The sequence below is a fragment of the Rousettus aegyptiacus genome, unplaced genomic scaffold, assembly GCF_014176215.1.
Source record: "Rousettus aegyptiacus isolate mRouAeg1 unplaced genomic scaffold, mRouAeg1.p scaffold_m13_p_14, whole genome shotgun sequence".
Classification (NCBI taxonomy): domain Eukaryota; kingdom Metazoa; phylum Chordata; class Mammalia; order Chiroptera; family Pteropodidae; genus Rousettus; species Rousettus aegyptiacus.
Genome location: NW_023416289.1, coordinates 58,659,677 through 58,679,431, shown reverse-complemented (window position 1 = coordinate 58,679,431; position 19,755 = coordinate 58,659,677). Strand labels below are relative to the sequence as shown.

Below are 19,755 nucleotides of genomic sequence, written 5' to 3'. Positions count from 1 at the left end.
GAAACAGTCAAAGTAGTAAGTAAAGTAGATAAAAGAGTGACTTGTGGAAGGTCTTCTTAGGAGGGTCATCACGGAGGCCTTTGGGAGGAGGTGAGATTTGCAGTGAGCCTATTGACCTAAAATCAGAACTCTGTAAAGGAAAAAATATTTTCAACAGTATTTCTGGAGAGTCACAGGGATCAAAGGGAACTTCCCCAGGGTCACTCAGGGGCTAAGTGCCAAGCTGGGATTTTGTGCCAGGAGGTCTGGCTCTAGAAGCCAGTCTGACCTTTACCCCCATAGGTGTCACCATGGGAAGAAGAGCAAGTGGAAACGAGGACATTGCAGAGCAGTGCATTCAGCACGATTGCGACCCCGTTCATGTTTACAGGGAGAAAGATACTTAACCACAAACATGTTCGCACATACGTTCTGTGCATAGAATTTTTCTAGGAGGATTCAAAAAAAAAATAACCTTTAAAGGTTACCTTTGGTGTATCAGAATGAAGCTAGAGGAAAAGGAAACATTTAATTTTATATCCTTCTGCTGCTGTGGATTTTTAAAAAGTGAGAAAGTATCGCTTCACGATTACAACATTAGAGATACGCAGGCCAGGCAGGAGCATGCCACCATCCATGGTCCTTCGTGGGAGTCTTAGGACGCTGAGTCCTTTTCCCTCTGGCAGCTGCCCGAAGCCACCATGCCCTTGACCCAGGCCATATGTGAGTAGCAAGGAGGGTCACTTTTGGAAGCTCATCTTTTGAAAGCTTTGTTCCCTCTTGCTTACACCTCACACCAATCTCTGTTGAGATCGATGACTTGGAGCGTGAGGTCTAGAGAGAGATTATTTGAAGTCTCTTATTATTGGCCAGGTGGAACATGCTCTATTGTCTTGCCCCGAAGGATAGCAATACAGGCCGGAGATGTTTCAGGAGTAAAAACCCTAAACACGAGATGATTTTGGATGACTAAGGATGACTAGAGAGTAAAGATAACCCAAGCGGGACACCTCTGGGCAGGAGTAAATAGGAAAGGGAGTGTTTGAGATGCAAACATTTCAGAATTCATTGCCTGACACTGTCTCAAGTGTGACAAATACATTAACCTCAGGTGTGGCAAATAGATTTTACCACAAATGTCAAGTCTATTCAATTGCTATTGCCTTCTAGGAGGATTAAATAGAGAAAAATTCTGAGGTGGAGCCTGAATTCTGCAGAAAAAAAAATTAAAAAAGGAATTAGCGATTGATTGATTAGTGATGTCTGCCACAGGCAAGGTATAGGTTACTAAAGTATGGATGCCAGGTGGTTCTCATCGCTGCTTAAATTCAATCCTGCCTTTGGCTTAGTCTTCAAATGACACGAGTAAGTCTGATTCCCCCAGCTGATGTTTATGTCACAGCACTTGGTTCAAGTTATGGAACCACACTTGTCACAGCCTGCCTCATGCCCGAATCGGTCACATGGATGTCTCTCTTTTCCTAGCTACTATATGAAGTCACTACAAACTTAGTGGCTTAAAATGACAAGCCTGTAGGTTAGAAGTCCAACATGAGTCCCGCTGGGCAAAGACCAAGGTGTTGGCAGAGCTGTGTTCCTTCTGCAGACTCCAGGAAAGAAGCCTCATCTCCTCGGACTTCTGGAAGCTACCTGCATTCCTTGCCTGTGGCTTCTTCCTTTTTCAGAGCCAGCAGCATAGCATCTTCAGATCTCTTGATAGTTCTTTCCTTCCGACTACCTCTTCCACTTCTAAGGGTCCTTGAGATGGACACTGAGCCCACCAGGACATTCCAGGAGAGTGGAATGTCCTTGACCTCTCTCAAGGTCAGCTAATTAGCAATGCTAATTCCATCCACAACTTTAATTCTCTTTTGCTGAATCAGGTAGTATATTCACAGGTTCTGAGGATTAGGACGGGGACATCTTTGGAGGGGCCATCGTTCTGCCTACGACATCTTTAAATCAACTTGTGGACAATTCTGAGCTGCCAACTGGTGGACCTGAGGCTGCATCTCACCCAACTCAGGATCGGAGCTCCCTCCAGTTGTCTCGAAAGGTCAGAGAGGCCCGCAAGCCGCTGCGGCACGGTGGGAGGGCCCCTATGCTCCTGGCCATCACGGCAGTGTCGTGGTGGCCCCATCACTTCAGTTGTGAGGTCCCTGTGGGGTGCCCGTCAGTGTCAGTAGCATTGTTTGGTCTGGAAACCTCCTCAGATGAGACCCAGCTTCCTTGAGATGCCCCATATGAGCCTTTCCTCTTCTTCGAAAAGACTATTTTATCTCCTCTTCTGGCTTGGGGCTCTCCAGTGAACTGGGAGTCCCTCAAGACAGGATCCTCTTCCCTGAGACACACCGTCCTTGAGAAAAATCCCCTGAGGTAAAGACTTCCAAAAGGCCTGACTCTGTGCTTGGAAATGGGATGGACGAAGGAAAAACACAGACAGGGAAACATCCATTAATACCTTAGAAGTGTTTCAGGCTTCATCTTTTGCCCAGTTTTGCCTGGGGGCCATCTCAGCACCATAAATGTCTCATTAGAACCCTGCCTGGGGCGGTCCTCCATTTGGACTGCACCCTCTGCGCTTGCGCTCGCGCGCGCTCTCTCTCTCTCTCTCTCTCTCTCTCTCTCTCTCTCTCTCTCTCTCTGCCCTAGGCAGGAGGCAGCTCCCCGGTCGCTGGCTGCCACGATCCCGGTCAATGCCCAGGCCAGGCTGGGCACATCAGAGCCTCCCCCAGGAGCCGGGGAGTGTTTACTTGGCTGGCAAGGAGGCTAGCCTCGGCACGAGAAGAGGCCTATTTAGAGTAGAGCGCCCAGAAGGATTTATAGAGAGCCCGCTGCCGAAATAGAACCGGCGTTAAGGAGAGGTGGGCCGCCTTTGGAAGTAGGAGTGTTTAGCAATGTCATGGGCAAGGGAGGGCCTTCCTAGAATATGCTGTTTTCTATTTGCTTTGTGGGGGAGGAAAGTCTGCTACCTTTTGGGGAAAATGCGGATAAAAAGATGTGTATTGAGTGCTTGTGAGAGGCAGAGGAAAGCCATGGGAGCGGAAGTCCTTAATTCTGGCCCCAGAGGCACAGGTGGACCTGGTGGTGACCCTGTGGCCGGCTGCGGCCTGGGGGAGATGCCTGATGCGCAGGGGAGGCCCACCCTCCCAATGAGAGCAAAGTAGAGAGCCTAAGGCTTAGACAGGTAGATTTTCCCATGTGCCACCTTGCAAGTTTTTACAAACTCTTCCTGAAGTTTCTGTGACTTTTCTGCATTGACTTTCCCCCACGCACAGTAGCTGCATCAGAAATAATTTCCCTAATAAGTTCCTGAAAATGGAAGCCCTAAACTAAGTGCAATGGCCCTGTCGTTTATGTCTGCCTAGCACCTTTTCATTTGAGGAGCATCCCTCCCTCACTTTTTGGTCCAGCTGGACTGTCTGTCAGTCATGGAATTCTCATCTCCCTCTGGAAAAAAATAAGCGTATGACCCAGAGCAGAGGCGGTGATTGGCTGGGAGTAGACACGTGACCGAGCTTTGGCCAATCATAAGACTGCTTCCTCTGGACGCGGTGATTGGTCTAGGATGAACATATGACCCAAATAAGGGTAAGAAGCTTACCTTTGGGGATGGATGCGTGTTAATTTGAAAAGAGGTGTGCTTTCTCCTGGGGGTGTTAAGTGGGGTCATTTTACCTGGCCACAGGAGGGAGGCTGTCTAGAGCAGGACAGAATGGAGCCATGGCACACGGAAGGAGCATGTAGACAGGGCACAGAGGGATCTGAAATCACCGTTTGTGCCCCAGGATGAAGCCGAGCTGGGAGTCGTAATACTCCTGGGCTTTCTAGTTGGGTGCAATTCCGTTTGGATGTGTGAGCTATGTTGAGTTGGGCCTCTGTCCTAATATATTTAGCACATACATTTTGTAAAACGAAAAGGCATTTTGTATCTCCAGATGAGGTTGCCGAGCTCTATGGGAAGAACGAATCTTCTGTCTGTTAGATTGCGATGGAGGAAGAAGAAATTCGTGCGGTCGCACCTCGCACTGTAAAAGTTACAGCCACAGTGCATGAAAGTTCTTAGTTAAGAAGGAAAAGGCATTAAATTTGTGGGGGGAAGACGGGAAACAGAAAACACGTTCTTATCGACAGCGACACGTTGAGCCAGAAAGCGTCGCGCCTATATGAAGATTTCAGCAAGGGACCCCCTCTCCCCACCCTAAAATGAGTGACAGAGAGCTATTTACTGCAAGTAAGAAACGGTTTAAACAGATCGAGGAATAGGTTTGGACTAAAAAATGTAAAAATCACTGGAGAGAGAGAGAGAGCACATTCACATAACTTTTATAATATATTGTTATGATCTATTTTATTTATTGTTAATCTTTTACTGCGCCTAATTTATAAATTAAGCTTTATCATAGGGATATATGTATAGGGAAAACAGTATCTATAGGGTTTGGTACAATCTGTGGTTTCAGGCATCCACCGGAGTGTACCCCCTGCAGAAATGGGGGGATGACTGTAGATAATAAGTGCTCAGGACCTATCTCAGCTATCAGGGAGACTATTGATATATAGCTCTTTCCCAATAGATTAAAATCGATCCGCTCTAGCTATTTTTTGCAAAGAGCAAGTCTCTTCCAATTAGGGGGCCTGGTGAGGGAAGCTGAGCCAGACATCTGCTCCTGACACATTCCCCAGCTCTCACGCACATGTGCCCCGGACCTCCGTGGACAAGAGGAGATTGTTGTCACAACTGGTTCCAGAATTTTCAATTTGTTAATTACTTATTTTAATTCAACTGAAATATCCTGATGCCTTGCTCAGAGAGTTTCTTCCTTGTACTGTATCACACAACACTGCTTACTGATCCCAGGTCAGGAAATACATTGCCTTGAAACTTTGCTATCCTTAAAAAGGTATCTGTCTTGAAGGTTTCAATGAACTCATTGTATAGAAATAAATCGATGTAATTAAATGTTATGTCACTGGATTAAAAATCACCAAATTTCACCTTTAACCAAAACCTGTGTTTTTGATCTGATATTTATTTGGTAATTTAGACATCGTATAGTTTTAAAAGTACTAGCATTATTCCAAAATGATTTACTCCCTTCAGAGCAATGCTGATCCTCTGGAAATAATTGATTGTTAAACTTATATATTTTTTAAAGAAAACCAGAAGGCTTTTGGGTTAGTTTTAAAGCTGAAAAACAAATATTGAGCTATTTCAACATGCCTGTTAGCCATTTTTTTTTCAAGGATGAAAGTATGAAGAATTGGGAAAAGCAATGGTATTTCTAAACAATCTTAGTTGAGAGGATAGGAAATCACAATCTAAACAGCTCTGGAAGAGGAGGAAGAGAGAAATCTCCGGAAAAGGAAGGTGTTCTGTTGCCGGCTACGGCTCCTTGGGCCCAGAGGAACCCTTTGGCGAACCCTCAGATTTGATGGGCAGACGGACCCGGCAGTGAATAAAAATGCCATTCAAATGGCTCTTTTCATCCTGCAATCGAAAAGGACTGCTCAGAGTCCAAGTCAGTGAGCCATGATGTAACCGCAGACAGGCAGCCACCGCTGAGACGAAACGCAAACCCAGGTTCTTGCCAGAATGTTCCACCCAGGGGATGGGCAGCCACTGGACACATTTCTAAGTAGCCATGTGCCATGTTCCCTTCCTCTTCCTCCTCCTCCTCCTCCTCCTCCTCCTCCTCCTCCTCCTCCTCCTCTTCCTCCTTTTCTTCTTCTTTTTCTTCTTCTTTCTTCTTCTTTTTTGCCCTCATATTTGAAAATCCCAAACCTAATGAAGGAATTTGGAAAGGAAGTCTTTAAAAGTATATGAAAACTGAAAAAGAAACTATCGTCAATATTTCTACTATTTGGAGCAAAAAAATATGTTTACTGGCTCTGTCCATTGAATTGTCCTGGAAGCAATGACAAGCCAGTGGCAATAACACCCTCGTGCCCCGATTGTGCTCTAAATACCGTTTTCCACTAAAAGGAATCGAATTTGGGGAGGAAAGACTTGTTCTAGGTCTATTGCAAAACTCGGAGACTAATGCAATCATGTTAAAAAGAGAAATTTGAATGAATTCCCGCTGGCCACATTTAGGACACCTTTTCACATCACAAGAATATGAGTGTGGGTGATTGTAACATTAAATGAATGCATGTTCGCTGTGGAATAATAGGTCAGTGGAGATGAAAAGAAGAGGAAGCTCTCTTTTGAACAAAAATGTCACCTGAGGCGTAATGTACAGGTGTGAAATGAGAAAATTCCCACCATGCAAACCATTGTCTAACAGCTGATTCAGGCAAGAGTCTTCGATGGCTGGTGAAACCATTAGGGGACATCTATGTCCCCCCAGACCTTACGTTCCATGAGGACAGGGTCACTTCCTCTACTGCTCTCAGTTACGGTCCCTGTTGCCTTGTGATCTGCATGTAGCAAATGCTCAATAAGTATTCGTTGAATGAATGAATGAATGAATGAATGAATGAATGAATATATACACATGCTTTCTCTCCTTTGTCAGTGTTAAGTAATCTGGTGCTCCATCAGTCAGTCTCTGATTGTTTATTTGCCAGTTTCTCTATCTCAACAGGTGGCCTAAATTGTGAGGCTGATAAAGTATTGTATTGGCACGTTTTCTTGGTATTAGCTATTTCTATGCATTTATTTTTTAAAAGACAGTTTAGCACAAAACTTTATTTCATATCTGTAATCTATAACACTGCAAGAAGGCTTTTCTACTTTGTTACTTTAAAAGAAATAATACTTCTATTTTGATCTTCACAAAAATATGTATTTTCTCTCTCATGTGCTAAGCTCTCAGTCTTTTTGTAACTTTTGCTATAAATGTTCCTGAAATACTATCTTCCTGTATGAAAAATTAGATGCATAGGAGGAATTTATTCAGAAACCTGAAAGGTTCTCAAGAGCCTGGGGTGGTCCAGAGGTGTGTTAATGATGGGACCACTCACTAAGATGGGGAGAGGAACACTTCTGAGGGTCATTCTGAGGATCTGTGGGAGGAGAGGAGGGATGCTGGGTTTGAAAGTCCTTTAAAAATTATAACACTTGTTGCAAATACTAGGCATTCATCATCATCATTATCGTCATCACCACCACCATCATCACCACTATCATCATCACCACCATCACCATCATCATCACCACCATCACCATCACCATCACCATCACCACCACCATCATCACCATCACCATCGTCATCACCACCATCACCATCACCATCACCATCACCATCACCACCACCATCATCACCATCACCATCATCATCACTATCATCATCATCACCAGCACCATTATCATCATCATCTCATCATCACAGTGTATTACCAAGGTTTTAACATTATTAAATATATAACCTTTACTAAGTCAAGGTCCTGACAGGAAAAATCTTGGGGAAAAAACATAATTCTATGTATTTATTACTTCTATTATAACATTTTAATGAAAATCGTATTTTTGTTTTGTTTAAATAAATTTTTTTCTGCTCAAGAACAAGGATTTGGTAATTTTGCTGTACTATAGCTCTATTTTTTAAAATTGAAAATTGAGAGTTCTTAGAAACAATTTTCCAGAAACAATAATCCTCTTATTTCAATTCATAGAATCCCTTAGTAATTTTACATAAAGAGGAGTTTTGATTTCTTCTAATACCATTTCATCTTTTGATGTTTATACAAACCTGTAGCTAGAATATAGAATTATTTTCTTGTTGAAAAAGCTTTCTTTTGTTGAAAATGCTAACAATGGAATATAAATTTCAGTGTCGTCTCAGTGTAAATAATAGTAGGAGTATGATGTATGCATGAATGCATGAAAACAAGGAAGCTCCTTATGAGCTTCTTTACACAATATCAACCAGAACAAGTTTTAAAAATGTTCTTTTTTTCAAATTAAAAACAAATATAGTAACACAAATTTGACCTCATATAACTCTGTTCAGCTGAGTTTGCTTACCCGTTATTACTTATAAAACCCATCCAGGCTTGGGGTCATTGACAGAATCCAACCACACCTAAGTTTCCCATCTCCCCAGGAAATGAAAACTGTTATAGAATTATAAGTTCTTCACAGTTATTGTATTTTTATCCAAAATGAAATGAGTAAAGGATGAGCTCATGGTTCTTCCATGTAGCAATGAACTTTCATAAATGGCCTGCAGGCTTCATGGTCAGCTGGACATCTATAAGGGTAAATTATGTCACTGAAGAAATTTTAGAAAAAAATAGAAAAGTATAAATCATAAAATAAAAATTACCATAATCCCACCACCCAGAAACGGCCTAACTTAAACATTTGTGTGGAGGTAATTTCAGTCTGTTTTTTAAGCAAGTATGATGATTATCATTTTCATGGTTGTCATCTATCTGATTCGTAAGTCGCTTTGCTTGTGTACATCAATGCTTGTTCATATCATTAAACGTACTCTAAACCTAAGTTTTAATATCTACATGGCAGGCATTTTAATCACTGTCTGTATTTGGTGGCATTTGTATACAACCTTGAGCAAACCTCATACACTCAGAATACATCCTAAAAGTGGAATTTCTGGAATGAAAAATACTTTTAAAAGCTTTTGGTAAATAGTTTTAAACATGTGTTTTAGAAGGCTTCCTCAGCAGTGTTCATATTATCATTAAAACGAAACAGTTAAAGATAAAATATTACTCCGTTATTTTAATTTGCCCGTTTGCTTACTAGTAAGCTTGAATTTTAAAATATACGTTCATTGATAATTTGTGCGTGTGGTGTTTTGGGGAGAGAGGATCGCCTCTCCATGTCTTCTAAGGCAGAGTTGTCTTTTTCTTACTGATTTGCACAAATAAGCCCAGTTTGTACAAACAGCAGCACAAGTCAAATATCTAGGCCAACAGAACCAGCTGGTTGGTGAGAGTTGGATTATTCGTTACACTGTGAATACCGTCCTGGTCTTTGAAATAAAAAAAAAATCTCACTGAGAAATAGATAAACAAAAAAACCCCAAAACTTTGCAGTAGCAATCTGCAGCCAACACGTCATAACCCCTAGCATGTCACTATGAGGATTTCAAGGAGTAGGGGCCAGCCCTCGCCTCCTCCTGGACAGGAGACCCAGATGGCCTGCGAAGACCCAGATGACTTCCAAGGGCGCAGCTCAAACCCACGACCCTATTTCTGCAGGAACACTTTCTCCTTGTGATGAAGTGTCAAGGAGGCGTATGAGGCATCAGGCCAACCCCACCACATCCTGGATGGATGACACCGGACAATCCTCTTTTTGGGGCATCCTCAACAACCATTTCCATTTGTGAAATGGGGGTGATAGCAACACCTCTTGTGGGAATTGCTGTAACAAATGATCTAACGGCTAATGGACTTTGTGTAACACAACGCATGTTCAATGTTCAAACACCATTCCGACAGCTCAGACGGGATCGACTCCTTTTCTCTCATCGATTTATAAGAAAAATCTTATCTTTTAGAACCAGCAACCAAAACTAACTTTCCAGGATGACTTAAGGAGTGATCCAATTATGGATTCAGATGCAAATAATACCACACTCCTTTCTTGGACTAAACACTCTTGGAACACCCAATATATTATTATTTCTATTATTATTCTGTGAGACAGGCAGGTGGGGGGAGAACAAGAGAGAGAGAGAGGAAAAAGAGAAGTGGGGTAAGAACCGGGTACCAGTGAGGACCGTTTTGGCACAGTTAGGGTTGACTAACGACACAGCCATCTTCTGAAAGCAGGACTTCCCCCCGTAAGTCTGATCGCTGAGCACACACAGCTCTCTCCTCCCGAAAAGGTGCAAAAGACTCAGATACCTTATGCACACAAGGCTTTCTGTGCTTCTAGTCCTATCCGATGTCGACCCCACGTGGCAGAGCGGAAGCCACATGCAAAGGATAAATGGAACCCACATCCTCCTTTCAAATGTCCCCTGCAGGAGGATGCTGTTTGTCCCTGGAGGATGTGGTTGCAGTGAGGATTCCACGGGACTTGGCTCGTTCTGGGGCGCTACGTTTGCTGCGAAATGATTTCCACTTGTTCCCTGCATTATAGGCTCGTATCCCTTCCCGGCACAATTGAAAACACTAATAAAAATAGATAACGTATTTTTAAAACCTACAGCAGATTGTCATGGCAATAAATAATTGTATCATGTTGCTGTCATAGCAACGAAGTCTGTGTAACAGAGACAGATCAAGCCTATATAAAATTTTTCTAAATTTAGGTGTTCGAAAAGAGTTAAAATAGCCTATAGTCATGGAGAGGTGCGTTAAAAAAATTCTTAACCTTCATTGGAAAGAGTATTTTTAGTCACTTTGAAAATCTGGATTGCTTATTGTGATATTGCTCCATTCTCCTCAAATTATAAATCTCGACTTCTTTTTTTGTCCTATATGTTATATTACATTATATATTATGTATTCTTAAGGGAATACATCACATAAGGGAAGACTAGAGAGGTCTTTCTCTCTCCGCCCCCTCCCGCCCCCTTTCTCTCTTCAAAAATAATTTATAAGAGAGAATATCATAATTCTTGTACTTTTCCTGGCATCTAATGACACAATATTAATGGAATAACAAGTTACATTAGCTAAGCCATGCCATACTAAATTAATAGCTAGTTTCCATACTCTCGGCATCATTTTTTTAAAAAGCATTTATTACTGCATGATTATCTAATGTGTCACCAGGAGCTCCAGAGAACCCGAGCTAACTATGATTAATCTCTCAAGCACTAAACTTTCCCTCCTGACTTCGACTGAATTCTACCGGAATGACAACTAAGTGACATTTCTCCAAAAAGGGAGAATGATTTTTTTTTCTCTCACAGATATGTAATTATTGTGCCATTAAGGGAAATCTCCAAGTCCAAAATAATGTGACAATTTGAAAAAACAGAATGAAAAAAAATGCAACAGTTTCCCACATGACAAAACAAGATCTCTTTCATTTAATTTTTTTCTTTCCTTTCCTTTGGTTATGATGAAATTAAAATGTCTCTTTTTATCTTCGTTAAATATTTCTTCTATCCAAGTCCCCACCAGAGAGGGGCTGTCATACCATAGAAATAGGGTACAATTCTGAGCTCAGGTACCTACATACTGTGTGAACTTGTAACACCGCTATGCAGTGTTATTTAGCTTTAAATAAATAAATAAATAAATAAATAAATAAATAAATAAAAAGGTCACAAACTTTTAAAAAATGAAACAGTTAAATGAGGTAGTACATGCAAAGTATCTAATACATGGTTAATGCTTAGAAATATGTTAGCTGCTATTTTTAATTCAAATTCAAGACGGAATTATGGATTCAACTTTGACAAGAGACTAAGACAATAAGATCCTTAAACATCTAGGATGTAGGAAAAAAACAAATAGAAGCATCGTAAGTCATTCATGACACATCGATACCTCTAATGATGCTAATTTTTCTTTACGATGCCTCTTTATGATGATTTTTATGTTTCGTGATGTATTTTTTCCCAGATGAACTGTATTAAAAGGTGACTGCCGAAGAGTGAGCAGACTCTGGCTCTCCCTGGGGACCAGAGAAGATACTGTCACCACATTATCACGCTCACCACGCCGATGGCCGCCACTTTCCCTGCGTGTCTGTCTAGAGCACGTGGGGCTCCCCGGAAGACAGAAGACGCACGGTATGCCTTCATAGCCCCAGCTGTACCCCAAAAACCTGATGGCTGACAATAAGCATCTGTGAGAGAAACCTGTAAAGGGGTGAGATTGTGACTTGCCCAAGACACCGGAAGCGAAGGTGTCCGTATGGACGAAGCGTGCAGCGCGCGCAAGGTAGAATCTGGTCCTGCTTCCTGGAAGATGCTTCAAGAAAAGGTGAGCCTTGGCCATCTCCGCAGAGCTGTGCACGGGCACCAGCAATACAAAACACTTATTTTGGGGTGCGGGAGCGTCTTCTTTTTTACTTCGTAGAGGATTCCTTTTTTGTCTTTACTCTCCGAGGTTTGGTTTTATTTATTTCGTTTCATTTTGTTTTTAAGAGGATGTAAATGTCACTGAAGGACGGTCCCACTTTTCGGTAATATTTTACAAGCACGCCTTGGAAAATTATACACTTATGTAAAGTTATTACATGTGGGAAAATCCTTCACCAAACGCATAGATACGTGGCTTTGTCATTTTTTCTCAGTGCAAAACCTAATTTCATAGATTTACTACTCCGTGGATTCAGGACATAAATTTCAATATATACTTCTAAAGAAGGAAAAAGAATAAAATTAACAGATGTTATTTCTAAATGACAGTACTATGGATGGTTTTTATTTTCCTTGTTTACATTTTACTGCATTTCTACAACTAATTTTTTAATCTAAAAAATGAACGTTCTGTAGGAAAATCAGATTATTCTTCATGCTTATCTATTGCTCCAGCTGTAATTAAAATTAAATCAAAATAATGAGGATGGGTCATGTGGAGTCTGGGACCTCTTCATCTTTTAGGTGCTATGGGTTCAATTTCTGCAAGTAAGCATGGCAATTGGGAAGAGGTAGCAGAGATAAAGTCATCCTATTTATCACCTTAAATAGTTTCATTGTTACTGTTATTGTTTTGCAAGTAGCGATGTCATTGCATTGCATGTGACACTTTAAAAACATCATCAAATTGTTTTCTTGTTAGTTATTTTCTCTGGAGGCTGTAATATGACTTCACCCATTTTACAGAAAGGAAGACTGAATCACCTCTCATTCAGTCCTTATTCAAACTCTCATACCGTATCTCTCTTGGGATTCCAAAAGCTGTTTAGAGTTGACATTGATGTTTAAGTGGCGTGTCATTTTTGTGTGTATGTTAGAGGTGGCGGCAAATTTATCTTCCTAATTATGTTTTGCTTCGGCTAACATAAAAATCAGCTTGCATTTTTCTGAGCGTTCACCAGCTGGGAAGTTGAGGGTGTTTTGTGATGGGGGAAACTGCCTTGAGATGCAAACTTGGCCACGTTTTAAAACAAACAAATAAATGGAGGAAAACGTTTGTAGCATGTGACCAAGTAGTGTAGCAAGAGTTAATATCTTTATTATACAATGAGCTTAGGCAAATTGATAACTGCAGCAGTAAACCCCCATGGATAAAATGGGCAATACTTTCTATTTCTATATTTTCCATGACTAGGAAAATAAATATTTCTAGTTGAAAATATAGAAATGTTTGCTCAAACATTGCATTTTTGCTCAACCATCTAATAACCAAAAAAATTCAGTTTAAACCAAATTGGGGTTAGGTACTTTCCAAAACAACCTTTTAAAAATATGAAATCAGTGTATTTCATCTTGAAAATTATTTATTTTGAAAGTCAGCCTGTCAATATCTAGCAATATGTATAAAGAGCCATAAAAATGTCCATCATTCTACAGTTTTAAGGCAATGATTTCGAATATGGAAAATGCAAGAAGACATTTGTCATATGTAAAAGGTTCTCCAATAACACAGAAAAACACTCCTGATAAAATATATACTGGAGACAAAAACAAAATTGCATGTATCAGTAATTATAACAACTTAAAAGTAAGTATCAAAAAACAATGAAAAATTGATACCTGGATAATAGTGATTGTGGATTGTGGGCATTTCATTATTATTTTTCACATTTTTTTCTTTTTTCCAAATAGTAATTGTGGGAATTCTTTTTCTCTTTTAATTTCCATCGTCTCTTTTTCTTCTCCATGTTTTAATGCAAAAATAGAGCCATGGACCATCCATACCCAAAACACTGAGTGTGGGGCTTCCGTATGAGACATGTGATGGAAAGCTAACCAGAACCTCCCTCCACCTTTAAAACTGTATAAACGCCACTGTATCAGACAATAGGATTTTGCAATGGTTTTCTAGAGAGTGATGCTTTTTTTTTTTTTAATATGTTTTTATCATCAGGACACACAATCTCAGAAATGCCTTTATTCAATTACTATTAAGGTATTTCTATAGAGGGTGATTCTCGGAATGATCTATTTGAACTAAATTTCTCTCTTATAAAATGACATTTGAAAATGTTCTCGCAGCCACTTATTCCCCCTTTTACAAGGATCTATGTGATCAATTCCTGCCTGTGTTTCATTCTAGAAAAATTTTTACAGAAGTGGATTAATCTGCAAGCTCTCTTCTCATAAAAATGGACTCTGTAACTCCCTAGCCTGGACAAAAACTTTCTTTTTTCGGTTATCACAGTGTTGCCAGAGGGCTTGGAGCCAAAGTCATTGCCTCTTTGACTGTAAGCATCCCCGAACATCTGGATCTTCTGTTTCCTTCAGGTTATCTGCGTCTTGTGGTCTTAATGCTTTGATGTTTTGTCTTCACATTTTCTGGAAGTAGGTGGGTGCAGAGATTGAAAATAAACAAATGAAGAAAAGGATTTGTTATAAAAACAGAACATACTAATTGTTATTTTAATAAAGATGCAAATGATCTAAATGAATAGAAAATGGGAAAAATCAGAGTCTGTCTATCCAGGCCTGTTCCCTGGAGGTAATCCAGTTTGGAGTATACGTTTTCACATCTAGGAATAGACAAACCTTTTTTTTTTTTTTTGCTCCTAAGTACAAAAGACATTGAAATGTTTGTTTTTAATACTGAGTTTGATTTAGTCTTGAAATTTTAAACTTTTTTTTCTTTTTTAAGTTTATGCTTTTGATAAACATGGTGTGAGGCCAGGTAGTGTAATTGTTCTCAGTCCCACACAGGTGGGTCACACAAAAAAGTTCAGGTGTGTTTTCCAGAAAAGAAATTGGGTTCTGTATGGCAGATAGGTAGATATTTTACATAGAGATTAAGAAATTACCCATATCGAAATATTTCATCAAACACTTCTCGGAGAATCTGAGCTCCTTAGATTTGCAAATTCAGATAAACCCTAGGGAAAACGTATGGAAGCCCTCAGGTGTTGTTTTGAGTTTGATGGTTGTGTGTTTGTGTTTTGTTTTGATTTTGGCTTTTTCTCTGGTAGCATTGAGTTTGTGTCCTGGTAGTCCAGATGTGTGAAGAAGTGATAGAATTCATAGTGATTTTAGTTGTAGAAGAGATAAATAAATAGATATTATGTTTCACGTCATGAAAATTCTCAGAGTCAAGTTTGAAAGCTTAAAGAAAAGATTGTAAATTAATCTCAAAACGCATAATAAAGAAAGTTACCAAAGGGTTATATAAATATTGGTATATAAAATGACCTGAATTTTTAAGAAATTCCAGAAATATTAAGGGGGTTTTTAAATCAGAAGTATTTGTTATTTCCATGGCTTTCATTTAGATCTGGTATTTACAAGCAAAGGATATGTTTGCAATTTTCCAAAAATGGATAATGGTGTTATTTCAAATTAATGAAAATAGAAAAACTCGAGGTGGGGTTATATTATTGAAATGACCATTGATGGTTTAAAATTATTTTAATAGAAACAGAAGGTGTTATTCATGTTAAAACAAGAAATGACTTAATAGCTAATTTATTCCATCTGCAAGCAAGCTGAAAAAGTCTACATTACTTACCAAAGAGGTGTTTCATTTATTTAAAAGGTTATATTCTTTTAGCATAGTTATTAAACATAATAATTTAAAACTCTGTTGTAATGCGGGATGGACACAGGATAACTAAAGAGAGGGGTTAGGATACCCTATTTATTGACAGGAAATAAACATTCAAAGTCAAGAGTTTTTGTAAAATATAAGAAAAGGCAAAAAAAGATTTTATATTAAGTACTCGTGTGAATACTGTATGATTCTCATCTGGCAGTAAGACAATCTCTTTTTCTCATGAGGTCTGACATTAGTTTTAGCTTGTTATCAGAAACAGTATCATCCTGCCATGATTTAGAAAAACTTCCTTCAAACCATAAAATCAGAGAAAACGCACACACACATACACACGACCTTAAAAGCAAAGTTTTCTTTCACATTTAATTGTTTGACTTTTGTATAAGAAGCATTTCAAAAATACATCTGCTTTTTAAAGTTCAGCATATTTTGGTCTTAAAAATCATGTCACTCTAGAGCAAATGGTTAAACAAACTATAGCACATCGATACCATGAAGTATTACTCCGAAATAAAAAAGCAACTATTGATTCATACAACAACTTGGAGCTTAAGAAAATTACTTCGAGTGGAAAAGCCAGTCTCCAACGTTTATATCCTTTATGATTCCATTTCTCTACTATCCTTGAAATGACGAAATTGCAGAAATGGAGAATAGATTCGGGGTCGCCAGGGGTTAAGGAGAAGGGAGGGGGCGGGGTGAAGTGAATGTGGCTTTAATACAGGGCAACTGAGGGATTCTTGTGGCCACGAGAACATTCTGTATCTTGACGGAGATGATGGATACTTAAACCTACGCATGCGATGAGACTGTGGAGAACTAAATACACACGCATACAAATGAGTCCAAGAAAAACTAGGAAAAGCCGAACAAGATTGTATTGAAATTGTTAGCTCGGTTGTGATATTGTACTATAATTTTGCAAGATGTTACTATGGCGAAAATTAAAAAAAAAAAAAAAGAAAGAAAAAGGGTATATGGAATTTCTCTGTATTATTTCTTACAACTGCATAGGGATCTACAATTACTTCAAAATAAACACTTCAGTTTTTAAAAAGTCATATCGTTTTAGGATTGTGCCTGCTAACCTGAATTAAAACAGTGTGTTTGCCTCTCAGAATAAAAATGTTATTTTTAATATTCTGGAAAAACACTTATCGTCACATATCTCACATCGGCCGCTCATCCTGAGGACACACTTGCTGGAGCTGAGTAGGCCTTTCACTCCTGGAACAAAAGGCATCAGACGAACTTGAACTCTGAAAGCTTCCCAAGGCTCAGCGACCCCAAAGGCTATCACCCGTCTCTCGCTCCAGGAGATGGTCAGAGAAACCCTGTCAGAGACTCTAGAACAAAGTTCTAATCTTCTCGGTACCACACATAAAAATATCAAGCTTCTACAAGCACGCATGAGGTCTACAGCCATGCCACCCTGAACAAGCCCAGTCCCTTCTGATTTCAGAAGCTAAGCAGGGCCGGGCCTGGTTAGTACTTGGATGGGAGACCAGGTGTTGTTGGCATAAAACATAAAAAATAAGGGATCGTAAGCTGACAAGGTCCTTGCAATCTGTGAGGTCAGCTAAGGGTTGCGTCGCCTAAAAATAAAAAATAAAAAGCACACATGGGCTAAAAATTTTTCTCCCTCTGTGGATTTCGCTGTTTCTACAGGAGACGTTGTTGGGTTTAGATGGGACCAGAAGAAAAGTTCACCCTCACACAGCATGTGTTCCTTGTTCTTGAGGCGTGTTTGCAGGAAGTTTGTGTTCCTGTGTTATGTCCTTGTCTCTCACGGTCCACAAATGGCTGTGGACCCCTGTACCCGCCTCGAGTTGCTCTCGCTTCTTTCGTCTCAAGCTGTGGACAAAATTCAAAAAAACGATTGTGGGGAGGAGCTCTGGGCTCCCTGAGCTGTGGAGTATTTTTCCTCCTTGCCCTGCTTTACAACCATGTTGGGATTCTCCAAACCCGCTGATCTCGCAGGGGAAGCTGTGAACAACTGCTCGGGAAAGAAAGAACTCTCGCTGATTCTCAAATCAGATATTTTGGCCATTAACACACTGAGTCGTTCTCCTAATTCATCTCTTTCTATGCCAGAACCTGTCCAGCTCTTGGCTCAGGATTGCTTTACCTTCTCAGTTCCTCATATTCTTTCCTACCTGCTCCTGCTTTTGGCTCACAGAAGGCAGGTCCCATTCCCTGCATCTTTTCCCCTTTCGAGTCTGTTTAGCCCACGTGTCTCCATAGCCACTAATTCAAACAAGTCTCTCCAGGAAAATGCCACCTCCTCTACCTTGTCATAGGTTGAAGCCTCGAAAACATGGCCGCCCTGGGCTGTGGTTGTTGTGAGCTGTCAAAGGACAGCGCTGCCAAACTCCTGCGGACAAGTTGATGCAAGAAACGTTAGCACTCTGTCTGTTTAGAGAAGGTGCCATATACTCCGTGTGGGGGGGGGGGGACATTAAAAAAACCTGCTTCTTGATAGCATTTAAAAGGAGGTGGGCTTGGTTCACGCTTCATTTTGTTGGTGATGCAGACTCAGCCCTGCCTGGAGGTGAAGTTTGAGGAAGTTCACTGCTTTCCACGTCATTGTCCTGTACGACATTTGAGGGTCCCGAGGCTCCATCGGAAATTGGATGGCCAGCATGGGCCATCCGGCCAGTGATAGGTATGGCCAGCTGGGGAATGGGTCAGGCACTCTTTTTCCCATTCGGTTAAAAAAAAAATCTCTCTCTCTCTCTCTCTCTCTCTCTCTCTCTCTCTCTCTCTCTCGCTTTCCCATCCCCAGAGAGGGATGGCAGATGTGGGGACATCCAAGTTAGATGAAGTAAGTAGGTGGCAGTGTGGAAACCGGCTGGATCTAGCGTTCCAACCCAGCACTGACTGCAGCCTGAGAGGCCAGTCTCCCCACTCACTGCTGGACTCCCAGCCAGCTCTGTCTGGTCCAGCCGTGCATCCGGCCTGGCCCTTCCAATCGTCAGCTTCTCTTTACAGTCACTCTGACTTGGTTTTCCCTCATGCTTTCCCCACCTCATTCTCCCTGCCGGCCCTCTGGAGCATCGGGAGAAAGAGGCTGGATGATAGAAAGTTCTATTTTATTTCCCCAGCTCTGTCTTCGACTCCTTGTATTCACAAAATTGTATAAGAAAAGGAAACCCTCAAAAAAGGGGAGTTAATTCTGGTAAGATTTTGTGCATTTGAGGGCTAGGGATTTTGGTGACATGAGAAATGCAAACATTAGTCGTCTGAGGCTTCAGGGACTTGATTGAAACACGGTCATTCTGTGTGGAACAAAACATTGGCTTCTGGTCACGTCGGCTTGGTGGCCTCTGGAAAATCACTCCATTTTTTTTTTTTCTAGGTCTCAGTTTCTCCTTTTGGAAAATAAGCAAATCGAAACACACGATTTCCAAGATTGCTTTCAGAGCTAACATTCCAACAAAATTTAAATGAGTTATTTTGAAGGAGGTTCAGATGAAGTTCTTGAGAAATGCGACATCATTCAAAATGAATTGGCACATTTGCACATAAAAAGAAAAACCCTCAGATTTAGATACTAGGGGTCCTCCCATGTGAATATTTATATATCCAGTGGCTAACAGTTATAAGAGAAGTAAAAATCATCCCAACATGAAGATGGAGTAAAGAGTGGATCACTTAGAATATTTACTCTCAACAGAACATTCTTCCATTTATAAGAGTAGCACCTACTCATGCCTTCGATGTTGTTTTGGGTTAGTCTCTCTGTCAGGGTGAAAATGCTGCCAATATCTAACGATACAAGGCAAATAAAAATAAATCGGCCACAAAGTAAAGTATGAATTGTAAAAAAAAAAAAAAAAAAAAAAGAAAGAAATTACAAAGATCATCCCTGATTGAAAAAAAAAAAAATCACACTATTCTATCATTGTGGGACGGTTTTGACAAACCCTGACACTCAAAATGCCAAACGAGTCGTGCTTTGTTCTGAAAACCTGCCTGTGGCTGTCCTTATTACCTGGATAATTAATTTTGGTTTAATTTTACTCTATGTCTTTGGCATTAAGTTCCAATTAAATTTGTTTCTCCCATGATTTGCCATAAGACTTGATTCCCGTTATAAGTGAATGAATTTTTTTTTTTTTTTTTTTAGGCAAGGCAGCCCTCTGTCAACCTCACAGATTTCGAGGACCTTGTCAGCTTACAATCCTTTATTATTATTTTTTTTATTTTTTA

The 19,755-nt window shown here is 40.3% G+C and overlaps 1 long non-coding RNA gene across 2 annotated transcripts in view; it reads left to right on the top strand.

Moving 5' to 3' along the window:
• The window catches only part of LOC107515799, a 57,476-nt gene extending 43,092 nt beyond the window's left edge, over positions 1-14,384 (top strand). Inside the window, exons 4-5 of one of the 2 annotated variants that reach the window (XR_004954355.1) lie at positions 11,479-11,841; positions 14,083-14,384. This is a non-coding gene — a long non-coding RNA (uncharacterized LOC107515799). Of the gene's footprint in view, positions 1-11,478 lie in introns of both variants that reach the window. The other variant, XR_001598121.2, reaches the window with a different exon arrangement.
• The last annotated feature ends 5,371 nt before the right edge of the window (positions 14,385-19,755 follow it).